Source organism: Chrysochloris asiatica, unplaced genomic scaffold (genome assembly GCF_000296735.1).
Source record: "Chrysochloris asiatica unplaced genomic scaffold, ChrAsi1.0 scaffold00207, whole genome shotgun sequence".
NCBI lineage: Eukaryota > Metazoa > Chordata > Mammalia > Afrosoricida > Chrysochloridae > Chrysochloris > Chrysochloris asiatica.
Window position 1 is genome coordinate 1,786,316 of NW_006408725.1, and position 19,232 is coordinate 1,805,547.

Consider the following 19,232-nt stretch of genomic DNA (forward strand, 5'->3'; position numbering starts at 1 on the left):
AAACCCCCTTCCAAGACCGAGACTCAAGGGGAATACATGAGCAGGCATGTCGTCTGGCTGGTGATCACATTGGTCACCAATAAGGCGAATAGGGGGAAAAAACAGCAGTGAAGTTGTGAGCTAAGCCCAACCACATTCATTAGACCCCTGCGAACCTAGGTAGAGACCTGGATGGCCAGCAGTATGGCAAGACCTGGGACTCCTGGGCCAAGAGGTGGTGAAATGGCCACAGAAGACTACAGAGGAGAGTGAAGCGTCCAGCTGATATGAAGCGAGGGTGAGAGGCACAAGAACACCCATACTTCAGATAGCACCCACTTGACTTGGCCTCGATGACTGCATAATCAGAACTCGACTAGAATAAAAAAGAAAGGAGAAAAAAAAAGAGTAATCTGCTACAATTTGATGAACTTTACCTATACTTATGGATGTAGTAGCTCAAAAAAGGGAACAAATTCTTACAGCGAGGTTCACTCCCACCTCCTCAGTACACAGGGTTGACAGTGATGGGCAACTTAGACATTGGCTACCCAAAATTGGGGGGGAGGGGCTATAAAGGCAAGAAATGACTGGCTTACAAGATTTCAAGAGGGAACCTAGTTCCAGATGGGGTGGGGGGAAGGTAGACTCACCACTGAATGATTTCCAATCTGTTGGGACCAGGCTGGCAAAAGGAAATGGGGATAAGACTCTTGTGGTACAATAGTGAATAATTGCCATCAGGACTGACTGTGAGGGTTGGAAATACAGAGGTAGATGTTTTTTTGACAAAAGGAGGAGAGTGATTGATTTTGCAGCCCAGGAGCAGAGGTCGCTGGGACCATCAAGTGAGAAGAATGGAGAGAGGAACCCTACCCAGAGAGGCAGTGATGCCAGGGATGGAGACAGATACGATGACGTGGACAGATGGAGTGGCTGGGGACATGGCTCAGGGAGGGAGAAGGGCTGTGTGCTGGTGGCCAGGGGGCGGGCCTGTGTGGTGTACCCTTTGGTTATATGATGATGCATGGAGGGGATTGTAATCATTGCAATGAAATGAAATACAATAGGATGAGTGTAAAGCTGATGTTCTCCCATGTAAAATTCACAATAAAAAAATTAAAAAAAAAAAAAAAAAAAGTCCTTTCCCTGAAGGAACTCAGAGTAGGTTAGGTTATAATCATCTGTCTAAAAGCTGTGGTTATTTATGCACAGAGTAAATACAGAATCATGAAGAAGTGTATCTAAATAAAGTCCAGAGGAGATGTCAGGGAGAACTTACTTGAAGAGGGTGTTGTCTGAGTGCTGAATCCTAAGATTGAACCAGACAGAGTGGAGTTTAGTTGAGGATTGAGGAAGGGTGTACCAGATGGTGTGGAAGGGGCTGAGGTAGTGGTGAGGGGGACGTTTCAGGCAGAAAAGGAAGCAGCAACAAATGCACAGAGGTGATGAGCAGGATGAAATGTCTGCATGCTACAATCGGTTCAGTGAAACAGAAAATGCAAGAGATGTGGCTGAGATGTGAACCGAGCTGAGTAAAGGTGTTTATTCTTTGACCTCAGTAGAGTCACTAGGGTTGGTCCCACGCAGTGTGGTAACTCACGGTGACACTCCCTAACCCCCACCACCATGTACCGCCTCCCGTTCCAGACCATACAGAATCCTTAGTAACATTTATTACCAATTTATTCATAAAACAATAAATGATAAATATAGTTTAAAATTGCTTATATGTAATATTTCTTATAGAGTAGATGAATACTAACAACAAAAGTGTAAAATCTTTCTATACTGGAATACAGCAATGTTAGTTACAGCATTATTAGTAATTTAGTGGCGTTCTTTTAAATTTTTTCTCTTTCTTTCCCTTTAATTACTATGTCATCCCAAAACAGTTATTGATATAAATCCACAAATATTAATTACCACAATACTGTAGCTAGAATACCAGAAAATTTGACAGAATCAGCATCAATAAAAACACTGGCAGCTATAAAAACAACAGCATTTACTTGTAGAAGAAACCATGTGACTTGAAGCATCGTTGTAATTGCGTAATGATGACAGCTCAGACTGGAGTTCCTCAGAAGATTCACAAAGTAAATCAGCAGAGAGCTTTAGGCTTGTGGTTATATTGATGTAAAAGCTGGACTTATGAAGAATGTTTGAGTTGTTATAAACAGCTACAGAGGTATTTTCATCTTTAAAAAAATAAAATATTTCTGCTATCAGGGAGAGAAATGGTCAGATTTGTATTTTATATAGTTCATATAGTTTAGGTTTGGTAGTATTGGATTGCAGGGAGGCATGGTTGGAATTGTACAACCAGTTAGGACATCTGTGTCATTAACATTCTAAAGTTAAGCACAATAAAATACCCATTTTACCAGTGCAATAAAGAATTATGTCACTTTCTGTGTTGTTGTTAAGTGCTGTCGAGTTGGTTCCATCTCATAGAGACCCTGTATAGGGTTTCTGAGGAGTGGTTGGTGAGCTTGAACTGCCCACCTTGTGGCAGTCCAGCACGTTACCCCACTGCACCACACCAGGACTCCGATATAGTGCACTGAATATGCATCCAATAGTGAATCAACTATACCAAAAAAAAAAAAAATACAAAATGTAATTAGAAAATAAATCTTCATTAAACTTTAATATTCCTACTTTTTAAATTTTACTTTAAGAGAGTCATGGTTGGGCCTATTTTGGGTTAAAGGCTAGTCTTGTCTTGGTCATTGATTAGCTGTGAGGTATTGAAATAAGCACCAGTTTCCTCAATCATAAAATAAGTGGGTTGGAATAGATGGAACTTAAATTCTTTTTAAGCATGAAAGTTCTATGAAACAGTTTGTATCCTCCTAGCATTTTCTTAGTCTTTAAAGGGAAATGGAGAGACACACATAATTACTTTATATACCTCTCAGTATGTGTGAGTAGGATAATCAGTATGATTATGTATGATAATTTAACCTCACAAATCTGCAACTTGAACATAGTAGATTCCAATACACATAAGGTACTGACATTAAATAGTGCATAATACATTTATAAATATGCCAAGATACTAAACTAACTATCCAGAATACCCTTATGTGCCAACATAATGAGTCAAGTCTAACTTTTAAAAAACATATTTAATTTTTTGAAATTTCCTACTTTTCCTTGAAAGAAGCACTGATTGAATTTGTACCTGGCAAAAGGTAAAAACTAATGGTTTTAGTCAAAGAAGAAATGCAAGCATGTTTAAACTAAAATTCTATTAGCATTAAATTTTTCAAAAATAGCAATTTTTGAGAAATTATATTGGGGTAAAAACTAGGTGATTATTCCTAAAATGACAGTGTTTTTCAGAAGCATATCTGATTTTTATTATTACAAATTTCATAGTAGGTACACTTTGCTTCACTGACACTTGGTAGTAATGTAAGAACTTGATGAAGTCAACACATGACTATTCTTCACATTCAATTATAAACAAAACCATGCTTTATGACTGCAGATTGTTATTGTAGTTTGTTCTTTCTCTTTACAAGCATTAATATTGTTGTTGTTAGGTGTCACTAAACAATGATTTTTTGACTCGTTGTTGTTAGGTGCCATTGAGTTGGTACTGCCTCATAGCGACCCTATGCACAACAGAACAAAACACTGCCCAGTCCAGCGCCAACATCACAATAGTTGCCACATCTGAGCCTATCGCTTCCACCACTGTGCTAATCCAGCTCACTGAGGGTCTTCCTTTTTTTCTCCAACCCTCTACTTTACCAAGCATGATCTCCTTCTCCAGGGACTGGTCTCTCCTGACAATTTGTCCAAAGTCTGAGAGACAAAGGCTGGCCATCCTAGCTTCCAAAGAGCACTCTGGCTACACTTCTTCCAAAACAGATCTGTTTGATCTTTTGGCAGTTCATGGCACTTTCAATATTCTCCTCCAGCATCATAACTCAAATGCATCAGTTCTTCTACGGTCTTCCTTATTCACTGTCCAGCTTTCGCATGCAATATGAAGTTATTGAAAATACTGTGGCTTGACTCATAGTGACTCCATGTAATTGAGTAGAACTGGCCCATATGATTTTCTAAGTTATAATCTTTATGCAAACAGAATGCTAGGTCTTTCTTCCACCAATTCATACAGGATCTCTACCTGGAAACCAAATCATCTACAACAACTCAATTGTGTGGTCTTTGGTCATGCTTTCAGAAGTTTTTTGCTCAGATGATCAGATTCACCATTTAACTATCCAAAGCACTAATATATTAAAAAAAAACAAAAACCCAACCATGACATTTTCTCAGGACCAGTGATGTGATACCTTGTCACTGACAAGATATGTATTCTGATAAAGTATGTATATAATAAAGGTATGGATTTGGAAATGTACTCTGATATATATGGATATGTACTCTGATAAAGGGAACATCAATAGTTCCATATCAAAAGAAGTTGAGTGGGAGGGTGGTTAAATTACTGAGGTTGTCCATTTGTAGTGTCTATTATAAATACATAATCATTTATTTCCTTCTCTGGGTGTCAACTCATCTTTAAAAGCAGTTTTGGGTTTGTTTTCTTTTTGAACAGCATGAGTAAATATGGGTACATGTGGACTGAAAGACACAATTTCCTTGGAAAAAAGCCAGTAAGTTCATGTGTGGTTTCTATGGTAGGAACCAACCAACTTGGACCTGGAAATGTTCATGGACAGTCATAAACTGCCAGCGATGAGCCTGCAAAATGTATTGTAACATGCATGCACCTGGCAGCCATAACACTAAGCAAAATAATACAATCAAATAAGAACAAATATTCTAAGATCCCACTTGTATAAGAAAACACAAACATATATATGTGAGTGTATATAATATATATATTTGTACATAATACACAGCTGTCAATTTAATTTTGACTCATAGCAACCCTATATAGGATTTCTGAGACTGCAAATCTTTATGGGAGCAGACAATCTATCTCATCTTTCTCCCAAGGAGCCCTAGTGGATTTAACTGTTGACCTTGAAGTTACCAGTCTGGTGCTAATCCTATAGTGTCACAGCAAGGAATCCTGGTGTGGCACTGCAGGATAAGCACTGGACTACTAGCCACAATGTCAGTGGTTCAAACCCACCAGTCACTCCTCAGAAACCCTATACTGGGTCAGAACTGACTTGATGGCACTTATCAACAAACAACATAAATATGTACATATTTAGAGAGAGAGAGGATTTGGAGGGAGACCAATGTTCATCAGTGGTTACTAGAAGAGGGTGGAGAGTGAAGAAATCCTGCTTTACATCATAGATACTTGTAAGTTTTGGAAATAGAGGAAGTAGCACCTAATGTGGTATGAAGGAGCTCTGGTAGCATAATGGTTATGAGTTGGGCTGCTAACCTCAAGGTCAGCAGTTCAAAACAACCAGCCATTCCATGGGAGGAAGATGAGGCTTCCTGCTTCTGTAAAAATTAACAGCCTCGCAAACCCTATGCAGGATCGTTATGAGTGCAATCTAACTCCACACCATACCACCACCACCAATGTGGTATGGGGTCCCAATATGACAGGATAAGCAATGAAATGTTAACCACAAGGTCAGTGGATCAAACCCACCAGTTGATCCTTAGAAACTGTATACAAGTCACTATAAGTCAGAACTGTTGTTAACTACATTAACAACAATAATGTAGGTAAAGTGCAGCTTGATCAAAGTAAAAGAAATCACTAAAATGTGCTTAAGAGACTAAGATGGTTGTATTAAAGAATTTAACATATATAATTTAGTGACAACACCAATAATGACCCCAAAAATAAAAGCTTGGTCATATATACATGCATAGAAGCACACACGTTTGTAGGCAAGCACAGGCATATACATATGAGGTTTTTTTAAAAACTGGAAAAAATCCATTATCTCTTCATCCATTTTTTCCATAAACTTTTTAAAGCCCCCTCACATGTATGCACAGATAGAAGTAACTATATATATATATGTGTGTGTGTGTGTGTGTTGCAGCATATATATTCATAGAGGACACAATTATGGATACCTCTCAGATGTAACAAACTACCTTGAAGAGATTAATTTTCTTGGTTTAAAGACTTAGTCTCTTAGTCTCAAGGGACAACTCAATCAATTGGCATAATATATAAGGGAGCTTCAAAAAGTTTGTGGAAAAAATCCATTATCTTTTAATTCCATTTTTCCACAAACTTTTTGAAGTCCCCACACAGTGCTTGCATTTTAGGTTCTACATCCTAGTAAAGTGAGTAGCATCTTGAAATCTTGCAAGCTGCCATCTAAGATACAACTACTTATCAGGAGCAAAACAGAAAGAAGGAAATCAGTCTCAGAGGAGATGCTAGTCTACAGGCTGTCTGGGGAAGCCATGACCACATCTAGACCAAAAGAACTAGATGGCTCCTGGCTACCAACACTCATCATTCTGTTAAGGGTCATGATAGAAGTACCCTGATAGAATGGGAAAGAAATGTAGAACATAACTTAGTCTTTTAAAAAGTCCAGACTTGCTGAACCAACCAGAGGACTCCCTGAGACTATCCCCTTGAGATACTCTTTATAAACTTTGAAATGGAACAATCTTTTAGAGAAATAACAAAGCAGCACTCAAAATAAAGGTTATTACACAGTGTACAGTGCTCTGTTTTTGTTTTTTTTTTAAATCTAGATGAGACCAAAAGGTCACCTACTCTAAAGCAAAATTGAGAAGATAAATGGGCAGGAAAACAAGAGTACCAGAAATGGAACAAACAGTACAATGAAAGAAAATGTTGGCCCTTTGTGGAAAATGTAACCAGTGTCACTGAAAAAAAGTTGTGTAAAAATTGTCAAATGGGAACCTAATTTGTTGTGTAAACTATCACTGAAAACATAAAATATTACATTACATTGTTTTGTTTTGTTTTTTTAAAGAAGAAACCTGCCAGAGAACTGCAGAAGATTGCGGGGAAATCCTGCTGAGGAGAGAGAATGCCTTGTGGAAACATCAATAGCACCACTTCTGACAGGATCAATTTTTATATTGCTGTTGGTAGGGATGGGTAGCAACAGAAGTTACTAAAGAGTCTCCAAAAAACTTGGCATATTATGGAACTAGTAGGAACTGGTTATGACTGTGGCATGTATATCCTTCCAACCTTGTAAACTGGCATGTCATTTCACTGTCTCCAACCTCAGACTGAAAGCTTCGGTTGTTTACACTGAGACTCACTGAAGCAACAGCAAGCTATGGTAGGTTGTGTTTGTGGGGCAGGACAGCAATCAGAGCTGAAACAGAAAAGGGACTGACACAGAACAGTTGTGTCTAGCTGGAAAGTCCCCTATAGCATTTTTGTAGCTAAATTCAGTGGTCTTCCAAGTTGGGTGTATGCACTCTGCTGGTAACTGTGAACGACTGGGGTGTAAAAAGAAATTATTATAATACATATATCAACTTACATTTAATTTCTCTTTTGTGTATGCTTTATAAAATATGTAATATTGTTGTTGTTAGGTACCATTAAAGCTGTTCCAACTCATAGCAAACTGATGCACAACAGAATGAAATACTGCCCATCTTACGCTATCCTCTCAATTGTAGTTGCCACTGTGTTAGTTCATCTTGTTGAGGGCATACCTCTTTTTTGCTGACCCTCCACTTTACCAAGCATGATGTCCTTCTCCAGGGACCAGTCCTTCCTGATAATAGGTCTGAAATACGAAGTCTGGCCATTCTTGCTTCTAAGGAGCATTCTGGCTGTACTTCTTTCAACAGATTTATTTGTTCTTCTGACATTTTAAAATTTTTCTTCTCCAGCATCATAATTCAAAGGCACAGATTCTTCTACGGTCTTCCTAATTCACTGTCCAACTTCCACATGCATATGAGGTGATTGAAAATATCATGGTTTGGGTGAGGTTCTTGAACAAGTTAAAAGGGTCTTCTGCAGCAGGTTTGCCAAATGCAATATGTCCTTTGATTTCTTGACTGCTGCTTTCATAAGTGTTGATTGTGGATCCAAGCAAAATTAAGTCTTTGACAACTTCAAATTTTTCTCAATTTATTATGATGTAATTTATTGGTCCAGTTGTGAGGATTTTTTTTTTTTTTTTATCTTGAGGTGCATACTGAAAGGCTATACTCTAAGATCTTCATCAATATTTTAAGCCCTCTTTACTTTCAGCAAGTGAGGTTGTAACATCTGTATGTCACATGCTGTTAATGAGTCTTCCTCCAATCCTGATGCCACATTCTTCTTCATGTAATCCAGATTCTTGAATTATTTTCTCAGCATACAGATTAAATAAGTGTAGTGAAAGAATATAACTCTGGCACACACCTTTCCTGATTTAAAATCATTCAGTATCCCCTTTTTCTGTTTGAATGACTACCTTTTAGTCTATGTACAGGTTCCTCATGAGTATAATCAAGTGTTCTAGAATAACCGTTTTCACAATGTTATCCAAAACTTGTCTTGACCCACACGGTTGAAAGCCTTTGCCTGGTCAATAAAGCACAAGTAGACATCTTTTTGGAGCTCTGGTAGCGTAGTGGTTACGAATCGGGCTGCGAACCTAAGGTCAGCGGTTGGAAACTACCAGCCGCTCCGCGGGAGAAAGATGAGGCTTTCTACTCCGGTAAGGATTTACACCCTCAGAAACCCTGTACAGGGTCGCTATGGGTCGGAACTGACTCGACGGCACTTAACAACAAAGACATCTTTTTGGTATTTTCTGCTTTCAGCTAAGATCCATTTGACATCAGCAATGACATCTTTAGTTAAACATCCTTTTTTGAATTTATCTTGAAACTCTGGCAGCTCCCTATCAAGTACTGTTGCAGCCATTTTTTAATTACCTTCAGCAAAATTTTGCTTGCTTGCAATATTAATGATATATATCAATGAGTTTCACATTTCATTGGTCCACCTCTTTTTGGAATGGACAAGAATATTAATCTCTTCTACTCATTTTTCCAGTTAGCTGTCTTCCAAACATCTTAGCATAGATGAGTGAGGTCCTCCAGTGCTGCATAGTTTGTAGAAACAATTCAATTTGTATTTGATCAATTCCTGGAGCTGGTTTTTAGCCATGCCTTCAGTACAGCTTGGACTTCTTCCTTCAATATCATTGGTTCTTGACCATATACAATCTCTTCAAATGATTCAACATTGACCATTTCTTTTTTGAATAGTCACTCTGTCTAACTCCTATTGTTTTTTGATGCGTTTGCATAATTCAATATTTTACACATAGAATCCTTCAGTATTGCAAGCTGAAGCTTGACGTTTTCTTTAGTTTCTTCAGCTAGAGAAATGCTGAGCGTGTTCTTCCCTTTTGGCTTTCTAACTCCAGGTCTTTGCATATTTCATTATAGTACATGACTTTGTCTTCTTGAGATTCCCTTTGAAACTTTCTATTCTGATGAACAATTATAGCAGTGGGTTGAATCCTTACTGGGGGGAAAAGCTTAACAGGGATAGTGAAGGAAGGAAACAAACTGGAGAAGGGCCTGCTGGCCAGACATGGCACGGCCATCTTGAACATTTGTGTATAGCTTTGGAGGCAGATGATGGCCTGGTAGGGCATATTCACATCAGGGACTGGCGACAGGAAAAATGAAATTCCTTCTTGTTCCCCATACTCCCCTGGTGACCAGTAGTATGATCAGCCCACACTCTCATTCCTACTTAGTACAGTCCCTGTTCTCTGGAAGTTTGGGGTCATAGCTGTAAGCTACGGCAGTATGAAGCGGGTATTGGCTGTGCTGCCTCGATGCCTGGATTTAGACCTACAAAACACACAAAGTCAACAGGCCAACCCTAAACTAGCAGGAAGTCTCATAACTAGCGATCCTGCCCTTAGTTGCTCTTTGGTCCTGAGAGACACTCCATGAATTACTTATGGATTGGGTGCCCTCAACACAGACTATACCTAGACCTGTAAGAGTTTCATCTGGGGCAGAGAACACTGCCATTCCCTCCCTTTCCCACCCACCTCATGAACTCTTTATCTGGCAGAAACTTTCCAGAACTTTTCCCTTCATGGGCCAAGCACCTGCATTTTGTTGCTATTTTTTCCCTTTCATTGCTTTTATTTATTCTTTCTTTTCCTTCTCCCCCTCATTCCCTTCCCTTATGCTTTCATTTTGTCTTCTACTTCTCTCTCCCCACCTTTTTATTTTTCTGTCTTGATTTTCTTTGCTACTCTCTAGTCACTTTCATTTTTTTACCTTCCTTCTCCCTAGCTTTATATAATATTTATTGTTTATTTTCTCCTTTATTCTTTTCTTCTACTGCTTTAGTTTCCTGTCATTCTTTTTTCATTTTCATTATTGTGTTCTTTATATCTTGTTGCTGCCTGTGCTTTTTCTTTTTTCTCCTTTATTATTTTATTTTTTTCATTGTTGTTCCCTAGTTTGTGTTGTTCTGGTTTTCTTTGTGTGTGCTCTTTTCTTGCCCATCCAACAGGATACAGCAAACATACCATACAACCAACCCACCCTCATGCCTGCTACAGCACCAACCAATGGGCAACAGCCAATACAAGCTTGTAAGCCACCTTAAGAACAGCAGCACAGCATTATCAGATACAGTGTTGGGAGATGAAAAGATCATGAATAGCACTAGAGTATTGTCAGATATAGTTCTAGAAGATAAGGCCCTCAAGTTGGAAGGCACTCAAAATACAATTAGAGAAGAGATGCCTCCTCAAAGTGGAGTTGACCATGATGACACCAATGGTGCTTTGGGAACTTTCATTTATAATAAGTCACAATTCAATATGAAGAGAAACAGCTGCAAACATCCATTAATGATTTGAACATGGAATGTATGAAGTATGAATCAAGGTATAGTAGATGTTCTCAAAAAATGAAATGGAAGGCATAAATATCAATATCCTAGGCATTAGTGAGCTGTAACAGACTAATATTGGCCATTTTGAATCAGACAATTATATGGCTTACTATGCCGGATGGATAAATTCAAGAGGAATGTTGTAGCATTCATCATCAAAAAGAACATTTCAAGATATATTTTAGTGCTGTCTGTGCTAGGATAATATCCAAATGCTTACAAGGAAAACGAGTTAATTCTACTATTATTCAAAGTTACACACCAATCACTAAAGCCAGTGATGAAGTAATTGAGGAATTCTACCAACTTCTTCAGTCTGAAATTGATCAAATAAGATCTACTGATAAATAACAAAGAGGTGAAATCAGTAATTGTAAAATATGGCCTTGGTTATCGAAACAATGCTAGATATCACATGAAAAAATTTTGTAAGACCAATGACTTATTCATTGCAAATACTTTTGTTTAAAAACAAAAAGGGCAACTATACAAATGGCCATCACCAGATGGAATACATGGGAAACAAATTAACTACATCTGTAGAAGAGATGGTGGAAAAGCTCAATGTCATCATCTAAAACATGGCCCAAGCAGACCACAATTTGCTCATATGCAAGTTCAATATGTAGCAGAAGAAAATTAAAACAAGTCCATGAGAGCATAAATATGACCTTAAACATATCCCAGGTGAGTTTAGAGATCATCTCAAAAACAGATTTAATTCATTAGACATTAATGACCTAAGACCAGAGGAACTGTGGGATGGCATTAAAAACATCATACGGGAAGAAAGAAAAAAGTCATTATAAAGACAGGAAGAAAGAAAAGACCAAAATTATGTCTGAAAAGACAATGAAATTTGCTCTTTAGCATTAAATATGCTAAAGCAAGTGTAAGAAAGGAGGCAATAAAGAGCTGAACAGAAAATTTCAAAGGTAACCTCAAGAAGACAAAGTCAACTTAGTGGTATAGAAAGAAATATCAGGAAACATGATTACAGAAAACATGTAAGCCTGTCTTCAGCCTCTAACTGACTGACATACCTAAAAGGGGTTCTAGAACTTGCCCAGTGAAATAGGCTTCTTGTGGAGCCTTTGTAGTATTTAGGACCTCAGGGGGAATACTGACCCCCATTCAGAACCTTCTAAGGTGGGACATTCCCACTTGAAAGGATATGCATTCCGTAGAGATGGGAAAGAGAAGAGGAATGGCTGGTTGGTGTGAAGTGTGGTGAAATCTGTGGACTCCTAAGCCCGTGGACAAGGACCTAGCCACAGAGGGCTAAAGCCGAGAGTGAAGCATCCAGCTGATATGAAGTTAGAGGAGACGCACAAGAGTGCCCAAACTTGCAGGTAGTACTCATTTGATCCAGTGTCTATGGCTTGATGATAAGGACTCAAATAGAGAAAGATAAAGAAACTTGATAAAGGAATTAAGTGTAAATTGCTACAATTTGATGAACTTGACCTATACTTATGGATGTTGTTTTTGTTGTTATTATGTGCTGTGGAGTTGGTTCCGACTCATAGCGACCCTGTACTGGGTTTCCAAGGCTGTAAATCTTTACAGGAGCAGAAAGCCTCATCTTTCTCCTTCAGAACATCTGGTAGTTTGGAACTGCTGACCGTGAGATTAGCAGCCGGATTTGTAACCAATACGCTACCAGAGCTCTTTATACTTATGAATGTAGTAGCTCAAAAATACCGAGAGTGACGGAGTCTTCAAATCAAGGATCAAATATATTCCCTCTGTACAAGGGTTGATAGGAATGGGCTACCTAAAATAGGGGGCAGGGTTATAAAAGCATGAAGTGGCTGGCTTACAACTTTTCAAGAGGGAGTTTAATTTCAGAGTGTAGGGGATGATAGAATCCCTACTGAATAGTTTTCATCTTGTCTAGATAGCGCTGGTGGAAGGAGATGGGGATAAGATTCTTATGATTCAGTAGTAATTGTTATCATGAAGTTTTATAAAATAAAGGGGGTATTATTTAATCTTATATTCCAGGAACAGAGGACCCTAGGACCATCAAGGAAGAAGAACATAAGTGCAATGTGAGATCCTATTCAGAGAAGCAGTGACACCAGAGATGGAGGCAAAAATGAGAACATTGAGAGATACAGCAGCTGAGGACTCTCGACCCATGGAAAGAGAAAGTCTATGTGCTGGCAGCCAGTAAGCAGGCTTGAAGAATGTGCTCTTGGGTTGTTTAAATGATTATATATTCATAAGTGTTTTTGTGTAAATAAAAACAAACAAAAAACAGGGAATAGAAGCAAATACTGTTGAACGGTGATGCATGGAGGGGAATGTAATCATTGCAATGATGTGAAATACAATAGGATGAGTGCAAAATTGATGTTTTCCCACGTAAACTATTACTCAATGCACAATAAAAGCTTAAAAAAAAAAAAAAAAAAAAAAAAAAAAAAAAAAAAAAAAAGACAAAGTAATGAAATGTGCAAAGACCTGGAATTAGAAAACCAAAAGGGAAGTACACACTCAGCATTTCTCAAGCAAAAAGAACTGATTGAAAACATTCAAGCCTCAATTTGAAATACTGAAGGAACCCACGGGCAAAATATTGAATGATGTAGAAAGCATCAAAAGAAGATGGAAGGTATACACAGGGTCACTGTACCAAAAAGAAATGGCTTCATATTCAACAACTTCAAGAGGTAGCATATGATCAAGAACCGATGGTAACGAAAGAAAAAGTCCAAGCTGCACTGAAGGTAATGAAAAAAGACAAGACTTGAGGAATTGATGGAATACAAATTGAAATCTTTCTACAAAATATGCAGCATTGAATGTGCTAAGTCATCTATGCCAAGAAATTTGGAAGGCAGCTATCTGTAAAACCGATTTGAAAAGATCCATATCTGTTCCTTTCCAAAGAGAGATAACACAGAATGTGGGAATCATTGAACAGTAACATTAATGTCACACGCTAGTAAAATTTTGCTGAAGATAATTCTTAAATGACTGCATACTACATCAATAGGGAACTGCCAGAAATTCAATTCTGCTAGATACAGAAGAGGACATGAAATCAGTGATTTCACGCTAACGTCAGACTGATCTTGGCTGAAAGCAGAGAATATGAGAAAGAATTTATTTGTGCTTAATTGACTATGCAAAAGTCTTTCTACTGTGTGAATAATGACAAGCTATGGATAACAATGTGAAGAACCCAGGCACATAACTGTGCTCATGAGGAACCTGCACACAAAACAAGAGGATGCTGAATATTTTTAAATCAGGAAAAGTGTGTGCCAGAGATGTATTCTTTTACCGTACTTATTCAATCTGTATGCTGAACAAATAACCCAAGAAGCTGGATTCTATGAAGAAGAACATGGCATCAGGATTGTTGTTGTTAAGTGCCATCGAGTCAGTTCTGACCCATAGCGACCCTGGATAGGGTTTCTGGGGAGCATCTGGTGAGCTTGAACCACCAAACTTGCAGTTTAAATGACTTTGCAGTCTGGCGCATTAACCCACAGTGCCACACCAGGACTCCATCAGGATAGAAGGAAGCTAATTAACAAGCTGCGATATACAAATGATGCAACCTTGTTTGCTGAACCAGAGGATTTAAAAATACTTAATTCTGAAGATCAAAAGCTACAGCATTCAGTATGGATTGTACTTCATTGTAAAGAAAACAAAAATCCTTACATCTGGATCAATAAATAGCAACACAATAAATGGAGAAAAGATTGAAGTTGTCAAAGACTTCATTTTACTTGGATCCACAATCAATACTCATGTAAGCAGCAGCCAAGAAGTCAAATGATGTATTGCATTAGGCAAATCTGCTGCACAAAACCACTTTAAAGTGTTCAGGATCAAAGATACCAGTTTGAGGACAGGTTAGACCAAAAGAATATCACAAAGACATGCAATAATCAAACTGTCCAAAATCAAATACAGGGAAAGAGCAGCTCAGGAAAAATGAAAAATTACCTATGAAGAGAATCAATAAGACTAACTTCTGATTTTGCAGCATAAATCATGCAGGCAATGAAGCAATGGAATGACATATACAAAACTCTGGGGAAAAAATGCCAATGAAGAATTATATGCTCAATAAAACTGTCAAATATGCTGGCAAAATTAGGGCATTTCAAGATATATCAAAATTAAAGGAATTTTTAATAGCCAGACCAACTTTACCAAAAATACAAAAGGGAGTTCTTTGGACTGAGAACCAACAACAACAGAAAACAACCTGAGATTAATATACTTGACAACACAACCCAGAACTCAACCCAGACATAGAAATATACAAAGCCAAACAAACCTACAAGACTTAAAATAGGGTACCAAAGTTATTAATTTATAATGAAGACAACTGCAAAACAAAAAGAGGGAATAGTGTGGTTATAGAACTTCCAAATGGTGAGGTACTGAAACAGATTTCAAGATAACACAGACTGCTTTAATGGGGGAAGAAATTAATAAATTTCAGGGAATCTCAAGAAAATTAATAGGCCTTTACATTAAAAAAAAAAAAAAAGGAAAACCATAAACAACAGCAATGAAGAAAATTAAAAATGTACAAACAAAATGAAATCAGTACAGAAAATTATGTGAAACAAAGAAACCAGAAGCACCAGAAAAAAAAATCCACAACAAAATGACAGCAATCAATTCATACCTATCATAATTACACTGACTGTAAGTGGATTCAATGTACCAGTCAAAAGACAGAGACGGAGAGTAACAGAATGGATAAGAGAGCAATATTCTTCAATGTGCTGTCTACACCTTACAGAAAAAAAAAAGACAAAAATCATTGGATGAAAATAATATATCAAGCTAATAACAATAAAAAATGAGCAGGAGTGGCAATATTAATTTCTGATAAAATAGTCTTTAAAGCAAAATCCTGCATAAGAGACAAAGAAGGACACTGAACCAAGATAAAAGGGTCAATTAAATAAGAAGATATAGCCACAATAAATGTCTATGCTCTTAATGAAAGAGCTTCAAAATAAATGAATCAAACTAATAGAGTTGAAGAAAGAGATAATTCCAAAATAATAATAGAAGATTCAAATGCAGCACCTTTGATGAAGGACAGAGCAACTAGAAAGAAACTTAAGAAAAGCACAGAAGAACTAAGCAACACAATCAATTACCTTGATCACATAGATTTATACTTAACCCAACAACAGCACAATATATATTCTTTTCCAGTACACATAGAACATTCTCCAGAATAGACCATATGCTAGGCCATAACGTAAGTCTCAATAAATTTTAAAAAATTAAAATACTATAAAGCATTTTCCCAGATTGCAATGCTATAAAATTAGAAATCAACAATAAGAAAATCAAGGAAAATAATTCAATTTCAAATACATGGAAATTGAATAACATCCTGTTGAAAAGTTACTGGGTACTAGAATAAATAAAAAGTGAAAAATTAAAAATTCCATGAATCAAATGAGAATGAAAACACAACAGATTCACACCTCTGGCACACAGCAAAAGCAGTGCTCAGAGGGCAGTTTATAGCAATAAATATACATATCCAAAAAGAACATCACAGATCTGTTTATTCTTTTGGCAGCCCATGGTTCTTTCAATATTCCCTCCAACATCATAACTCAAAAGCATCAATTCTTTATGATCTTCCTTAATCACTGTCCAACTTTTTGTGGTGCTTCTGGTTTCTTTGTTTCACATAATTTTCTGTGCTGATTTCATTTTGTTTGTACATTTTCTTGTAATTTTCTTCATTGCTATTGTTTATGGTTTTCCTTTTTTTTTTTTTTTTAATGTAAAGGCTGTAAATCTTTACAGGAGCAGAAAGCCTCATCTTTCTCCCACAGAACAGCTGGTAGTTTTGAACTGCTGACCGTAAGCTTAGTAGCCCGATTCGTAACCACTATGCTACACATGTGTTAACTTGGGTGACAGTGAAGGCAATATACAAGAGGAAGGTTGGCAAAAGAATGATGACAACTGGGGAAGACACAGGGAGGAGAGCAAGTGTGAAAGGGAATAGAGGTAAATATTGAAATATGCACAACTCTGCAACAACAGTGACCTACAGGTAGATACAAGGACAGATATGCAAGCTAAATGGGTATGAAAGAAAGACTAGGAGTATACCCACAAATATGTATGCACAGGTATTTATCTTTGCTGCAAATATATCTATTAATGTGGTGGAGCCTGCAGTGGACAAAGTTATGAAAACTTCTTAGACATTACCCAACACCTTAAGAGAATGAATTTCTGGGCCTGGAAGCTCAGTATCATAGTTTTGGGGAACCACAGGATCAATTGGCATAGCACCGTTCACAAAGACAATGATCTACATTCTACCTTTGTGAGTAGTGAGTGGGATCTTAAAAGCTCACAAGCAGCCATCTAAAGTATTACTATTGGTTTCTCCTTGTGCATAGAAGAGAAAAAATTATGGAAATTTAATATGCTTGGCATCAATTAGTCCAATGGAGTAATGAAGCAAGTGAACATCAGTGTCCACGACCCTGACACCAGAAGAACTAGATGGTGCCTGGATACCACTACCACTGTCCTGATTAGAAGGTCCTGAATAGAGTGAGAGAAAATCAAAAACAAAATTCAAAATTATAAATAAGACCAGACTTACTGGTCAGAAAGTGATTGGAGGAACAGAGACTGTGCCTTTGGTTACTCTTAAGGTCTCTAATGGAACTCATCCTCACGACTCAGTTTTCAGCCAACTGATGTATAAGGTATACAGGCAGGGGCAACAAAACTAGTAAGGCATGCTCACCATGAAATGGTTAACCATTCAAGATCAACAGGCAGCATTTAATCAAGGACAAAGTTCTGAAGGATTGGGAAGGAGCGTGGAATGGAAATAAGATTCAGAGGTAAGAGGTGGGATAACTGATGCTAGATTGAGGGAATTACAATAATTGAATTGAAATGGAGTTCATGCTTTGTTGAATGTAAAATTGATGATCTGCATGGTAAACCTTCACTCAACTCACAATAGCAAATTATGTTAATTACATGATTACTACTTTATACTAGTTCTATGCCTCGACTTGCAGTATTGAAGGATTCTATGGGCGAAATACTGAATGATGAAGAAAGCATCAAAAGAAGATGGAAGGAATACAGAGTCATTGAACCAAAAAGAAATGGTTGATGTTCAACCATTTCAAGAGGTAGCATAAGAGCCAATGATCCTGAAAGGAGAAGTCCACAGTACATTGAAGTCATTGGCAAAGAACAAGGCACTGAGAATTGATGGAATGCAAATTGAAATCTTGCAACAAAGTGAAGCAGCATTCAAGGAACTCACTAATCTATGACAAGAAATTTGGAAGACAACTACCTGGTCAACTGACTGAAAGAGATATGTATTTGTGCCCATTCCAAAGAGAGGTGACCCAATAGAATGCGTAAATCATTGGACAGTATCACTGATATGCCATGTGAGTAAAGTTTTATTTAAAGTAATACAGAAATGGCTGCAACCATACATTGACAGCTAACTTCCAGAGGTTCAAACTAGTTTCAGAAGAGGACATGGAATGAGGGATATCATTGGTAAGGTCAGATGGATCTTGGCTGAAAGCAGAGAATACCAGAAAGATGTTTACTTTGCTTTACTGACTATACAAAAGCTTTTGATTGTGTGATTCATGCCAATTTATAGACAGCATTGCAAAGTATGAGTATTCCAGAACACTTAATTGTGCTCATGAGGAACATGTACATAGACCAAGAGGCAGTTGTTAGAACAGAATAAAGCAACATTGAATGGTTTAAAATTAGGAAAGGTGTGTGACAGGGTTGTATTCTTTCACCATACTGATTCAACCTGTATGCTGAGCAAATAATCAGAGAAGCTGGATTATATGAAGAAAAATGTGGCATCAGGATTGGAGGAAGTCTCATTAACAACCTGCGATATGCAGATGACACAATTTTGCTTGCTGAAAGCCAAGAGGACTTAATATACTTTTTGATGAAGTATACCCTTTGGTATGGGTTGTACCTCAATGTAGAGAAAATAAAAATCCTCATCACTGGACCAATAAATAACATCCATATAAATGGAAAAAAGATTGAAGTTGTCAATGACTGCATTTTGCTTGACTCATCTATCAACATTCATGGAAGCATCAGTCAGGAAATCAAATGACGTATTGCATTAGGTAAAACTGCTGCGCAATACCTCTTTAAAGAGTAGAAGAGCAAAGATGTCAGTTTGAGGAGTAAGATGCACCTGATGCAAACCATGGTATTTTCAATAACCTCATATGTATGCAAGTTGGGTATGAATAGAGAAGACCATAGAAGAATTGATGCATTTTGAGTTATGGGTGTTGGAGGAGAATATTGAAAGTACCATGGGCTGCCAAAAGAACAAACAGATCTGTGTTGG